This window comes from Scaptodrosophila lebanonensis, unplaced genomic scaffold (assembly GCF_003285725.1).
Source record: "Scaptodrosophila lebanonensis strain 11010-0011.00,11010-0021.00 unplaced genomic scaffold, SlebRS2 tig00001415-arrow-pilon, whole genome shotgun sequence".
Classification (NCBI taxonomy): Eukaryota; Metazoa; Arthropoda; class Insecta; order Diptera; family Drosophilidae; genus Scaptodrosophila; species Scaptodrosophila lebanonensis.
This window is the reverse complement of record NW_022060742.1, coordinates 661,562-667,789: the sequence shown is the minus strand read 5'-3', so window position 1 is coordinate 667,789 and position 6,228 is coordinate 661,562.

The following is a 6,228-nucleotide window of genomic DNA, read 5'->3' as shown; positions in this document are numbered from 1 at the left end:
GTTCAATAAAAAAAAATTGTGTATTAAAAAAAAAGCAACTTCAAACATACATACAAATGTACATAAAGCAAAAAACCAACAACAACAGCAAAAATTGTGCGCAGACAACAAGGAAAATGCAGACGGCAACAACAAAATCGACGATGACGACGTCGACAGCGACAAGCACCAGACAGGCGCAGCAGCCTCAGCCTCAGCCGCAGCCGCAGCCGGCGTAGAAGTTGACGCGACGTTGATGTTAGCAACAGCAGCACAAACAACCACCAACAGTTGTTGTTGCTGTTATTGCCGGTCTGTTGCAGACGCAGCCACAAACAGCAGCAGCAGCGGCAGCAACAACAGCAACAACAGCAAAAGCAACAGAGGAATACTTTTCAAGGTCACGCATAGAATTTCGGTATTTTATTTCATGCGTCTGATGCACACACACAAACACACACGAGCATTTTATGAGAGAAGAAGAAGAAGCCTATCCCTTTTGCGCCGGGCTTTGGCACAAAGCTTTTTTGCTACCGCTGCGCTTGCTCATGCATTTGGTTCTGCTCCACACACACACTTACACGCCTGATCCCTGCAGTTCCCAGAGAGAGCGAATAGTACCCTCACTACACTAGTTTCTCATTTTACCTTAACAAGTAAATAATTAGGAAATTATTTGATTAACGTAGCAACTGATTATTATCAGTGTTCATTTCTGTATAAATTGCATCCTTCTTTGAAAACTTCAGATCATTAAAAACTATCCAACGTATTCAAATTTTGTCGATCCACATTAAAGTTAATTTTGTTAGAGCTACGGCCAATTATGTTCACTAAGTAGACATTTACAGCACATACATTTCGTGATCTATATTTTTTAAAACAAGGAAGATTTTGTTGCTCCCAAACAATAATTCATTGTTTCGATTTACAGTCTTCAGAAGACTATTGATTTCGAAACAGCCTCTCGAAAAAAACGCAATTGCAGTAAATATGAGAAGAAAAATCGTATCTCATTTCTAAAACTTTTTTGTTACCCTACAGCATAATTATAATCTCTTATTTGTGTGGTTTCTTAACTGTGCTATTTTCAGTTGGAAATTAGAAATTTGGAATTAAAAACGGAGACAACCCCTTTTGTTTACCCTGACGAATTAAATGACTATTATCTCCTTTTTGAGAACTGGTTCTTTCTTCTTGTGGAGCTGCTAAGTTTCTTAATTGTCAGATTATTTGTTTAAATAGGTATAATAGTTACTTCTTCCTGAAATGCGAATGAAGTGGGTTCTTAATTGAGCAATCGGGATGTGAATGGTTCGAATTGGAGCTGCAGGGAAAACTAAGTTCCTGTGTCGCGTACACTTGCATAAATAAATGTGTGTGTGTGTGCGTGTGAGCCAACCAGCCAACCAGCCAGGCCGCAGTCGCCGCATTTGAATCACTTTGTCTGGGTATGCTCCTTCTGTTACCGCTGCTGTTGGGTCTGACATTGAGCCACTTTAGTCAGCGCTCGTTGCTCGTTGCTCGGTGCTCGTCACCCCGCGCCGCACGTTGCCCTTGGAAGCCTGTCTGGATCGCCGACGCTGTAATGAGAGAGTTACGGGCGGGTTGGGGTGTGGGTGTGGGCCGAGCTTCGGGCAGCAGCAGCAAATTGTCTTAATGGCGCATTTTCGTTGATTTTTTGGCACTTGTAGTTGCTATTGTAGTTGTCCTTGAAAGTCGCTTATGTTGCGCGTCCCCCAGTGTGAGTGTGTGAGTGTATGAGTGTGCGAGTCCTGTTGTGTGCTGGGCAGCCAGTCGAATGACTTTAAGGACTCATCGTCGCTGTGGCTCCGGCTGTCGCCGCCATCGTTGCCTTTATTTCTTTTAATGAGACACTTGTGTATCCTTTGCCAGGTACAAGTGTCCTTGTATTAAGCTCGGCCTCGGTCTCGGCATCAGTCCCGCAGTCGTTCTCGTTATTCTTTCGCTTTCGCAAACGGCTACGTGATTCATACTTTTGTTTTGGCTACATCTAGCATGTCGCATTTTGGCAGGACACTTAATAGGATAATAAGTAAATAGGCTTAGGCACGTTAGACCATGACGCTGTCATGTTGACAAACTGATTTGCTGAGTTGGTTGGCGCCCGAGCACTAACTGTTTGCTTTTGTCCAAGTGTTTTCGCCGAATTATTCCAACCGGAATGTGGCACAGTAAGCTTCAGGAAGCCAGATGCCTAAATTCGAATAATATTTATAGTATTTATAGTATGCAGACTTTATCCCATAGATATGTATGTACGATCAGAATCGATGTAGACAAGCCCTCCGACTGTCTGTAGGAACATCTGGAACTCTTGAATGTAGACTTACCTTACAGATACCCTCACTATACCCTTATATACTTGTAGCTGCCGTATTAGCGATCAGTTACAAAATCATTCTGATTAGAATCACTTTTTTTTTGAAAAGTTTTTTGAATTGTTACCACTCTTATCAAATTGAAAAACTACGTCTTAGCGAACTTACCACACGACAGGGTTGTTAAAAAAAGTGGTCAACAAATATTGCGGTTATTTTTATATTTATATTTTTTATATTTTAATTAATATTAATTTATTTATATTAGTGTTACTTTTTCATAACGACTTTCATTGCAGATTCCTCAAATTGATTTGAAATCTAAGTATTATAAACGCTTTACAACATATGCAATTTTTTTTTACCTAGTGCCAAGGGTGCCGGCTATATATACTTATAATTAGGGGGCTAAAACGAATCCCTAAAGCGAAAACTTTCGATAACGCACAAATTTGACACAAATCTCTGGGCTATGAAATAAGACGTTATAGGTTGGGTAGACATGTTTATAGATATTTACAGCTTTAAGCGAGGTCTGTGCGACTTTAACTTTAATCCGCGATTCGGATGACAAAGCTGCCCGTCCAAGAGGTGAGCGCAAGCAGCAGATTGAAAGATGGTTGCTTTTTGTTTGTGTTTTTTTTTTTTTTTGTCGAAGCAGCTCGGTTCCACTTAAGGTTTTCTACAATGGCGCTCAACGACGGTGGCGACAACGAGTGTGCCGGTGACGGCAAATGTGGACATGGACATGGGCATATTTTCGACGTGGCATTGCCTCGCTTATCGTAATTTTATGCACAGACAACAGCCACAGACAGGCTGAAGCGACGACACCCGCACATCACCCCGCAGAAACGACAGAGACCGGAGACCGGAGACCGTAGACCGGAGACGCAAGCCCCAAACAGACAGGCAGACAGATACAGGCTCTTGACCAATTGTTGGCTGCAATGTTTTATTTGCTTTTTCCTCCTTTTTTTTTGTTGAGCAGCAGCTTGCCGAGAGATTGTCTCGTCAAAAATTGATAGTCTGCTTGCAGTTGTGCGGCTGCTGTTGGGTCAGTATTCTCCAAGCTCCAAATAAAAGTGCAATCGCAGAGGCAGGACGACATACTATACTCGTACATACTCGAAAACACGTATACTATAGGGTGATGGAGTGGAGAGACAAGACGCCAAAAAGCGCGCGCAAAGACCCAAGCCCTGACGGAGACGGAGACAGCGACAGCGACAGGGACAGGGCCCCTTCCGACTGACTGTCCGACCAGTTCAACTGCCTGTAATTATGGCCATGTCAAATGCACCAATGCTGGGCGATCCAGATGCGAAAACGAATGCGAATGCGTCTGTCTATGGACTGCTCGAGTGCAGTTCCTCGCTTGTCCACCACACGCGCAAAAATGCAAGTGGATTTCGGCTGAGACCTCTGCAAGACGATGGCGCACAGTGGTGCACAATAACACATTTGTAGCGTTGAAAAAATTACAGCCTATCAGCACAACCCATTTCGAAGATTAAATAATTTATTTAATTTTGTATTTCAGCGATTATTATTATTAAAATATCCTCATTCTAAGTTTACGCATTCTCGAAAACAATTTCATTACTCACAGCTAAGGCAAAAAATACTTCTCGTTCCAAACTTATAATAGGATCTTAAATTTAAATGAAAACTTCAGACCTTAATCACTTATACGTAAGACAATTTAAATGTTTGCTATACCCCCTACCTGAAGGGTTAACTCGCCTGTCTGAGCTCGTTTCTTTATCCTTTCGTTTGATATTTTATCTTATTTTCGACTCATCTTATCTACCACAAACAATATTTGAATTTTTTCTTTATTTTCGAAGTTGTTCTTCTTTCTAAGTATCTTTCAAATCTGTTCCGATTACACGAAAATGTTAACTACTGCTTAAAAATTGGCGTAACATTTAAAACGTTAATAGTTGGGAACAGGGGAGTTTCTTATTTTGTTGCAGTACTTTTCAATACAATGTTGTTCCACTGTCCAACGACGTCTGCAGCTTGCCTCTTGAAGGATGCCTTAGAGCGCACGACGAGTATTTTTCGTTCACTTGAGTCTCAAGTTGATTGATGTGCTGGTTTGTTGGGGAGCTGGGTAGTTAAGGAGCTGAGGAGCCTGAGGAGTCTAGGTCCAGCCATATGGTGCATGCGCCCTGGCATTGCAACTTGCAGTCGAGTCCGCCATTCGACTGACCATACCTTGATTAAATCACCTTTCAGCCACTGACAGTTAATCAAGGCGCAAAACTTTCAAGGTGCACGCTGCACACACATGAAGCTGATTTGTAAGACACTAGCATGCTTTTTTCTCTTCCACTTTCCTCTGGTTGTTTTTGTGTTTTGTTTTTTGTTTAATAATTTTCTGTTGCTCACATATCTGACAGGCGGTTGCCCGGGCAACCACTCCCCCCAATGATGCCGCCGCCATCAACTTCCGCCTGCTCCAATTGTTTGCCGCATACAAAGACGCGTCCCATCGCATCGCATCGCATCGCTCGCTGCGTTGTATAATCCAAACAAACATATTGTTTTGTCTGGCTGTGCAACGCGCCATGCACCCGCGTTCCCTTTCCGCCTGCCTCCTCCGTGCCCGCCTGCTAGCCAGACTGCCCTGTCCATCGTCCCTGTCCCTGTCCCTGTGCCTGTCTCTGTCGTCTGTCGTCTGTACGTCGATTGTTGGCGTAACTGCCAACGTCAACGTCGCCATCAACAACAGCAGCAGCAGCAGTGGCAGCAACAGCAACAGCAGCAGCACTCTGGCCTGCAACAAAGCGTCTGAAGTGCAATGGCGGCAGCGACGGCAACAACTACGACAGCCCAGCATGCGTTTTTCTGTGTTGCACTGAACGGGCAATTTTTTCCCTTCTCAGTGCAGTCTCGCAGCTTTAGTCCAGACTTTCGCACACCCTGCCTTTCTTTCTGTTTTGAGCTCCCGGATACGTCAACAACAACTGAAGTAAGGGATTGGTTCTCATGTCCTCGAAAAATCTTGAAAACATCGAATTTCTTCAATTATGATTTATTCATAGAGATGATTAATTTAAGTAACTTAATCTTTTGGTTCTCACGTCCTCTAAAAATCTTTAAAACATCGAATTTCTTCAATTATGGTTTATTCATAGATATGCTTAATTTAAGTAACTTAATCTTTTGGTTCTCACGTCCTCTAAAAATCTTTAAAACATCGAATTTCTGCATACATAAGTTATGATTTATTCATAGATTAACTTAAGTAACTTAATCTGTTGCCGTTGATATATTTATTTTTCCGAAAAACTATTGAGTTATTTGGTTTTGCTTTTTATTCTCACATTTCTGACATGTTTTTACTTTCTAGAAAAATATTAAATGCATTAACTATATGGTTCATCGAAATGACTTATTCAGATAAAGTGAGTTTTTTGCGCTTTACCATTTTCACAATTCCATTATTTATATAGTTAAAAACTTTTCACCTTTTTCATATGTTTTGTATTTCTTCAGGAATGAACTATGATCAAGTCTATAAATGTTTACTTATTGAGGTAAATAGTAAATAGACCTGTTTCCTTTTCTGAATTTGATCAAATTATGTAAAGAAGAAATTGTAGAATTAGGATTTTGTTCCAAATAACGGTTGGGTTATTTCGTTTTTTAATGAATCTAGTTAATATCTAACCACTCAATTACTCTTATTTTTTGCGTATGTAGGACTTTTTTATATACATTTCTGGGAAATGGAGTGATATTTATAGTTATAGATAGCTCATTTAATAACTGAACTCAGCTTGTGTCTAAATATTTGTATGTTATAAAGAATCCAAAGCACCAGCTTGAAGCCATCGTTTCGAATAATGCTAAATAGTGCAACAGACTCGCGAAATGCAGTCCGCAATTTGCAGTT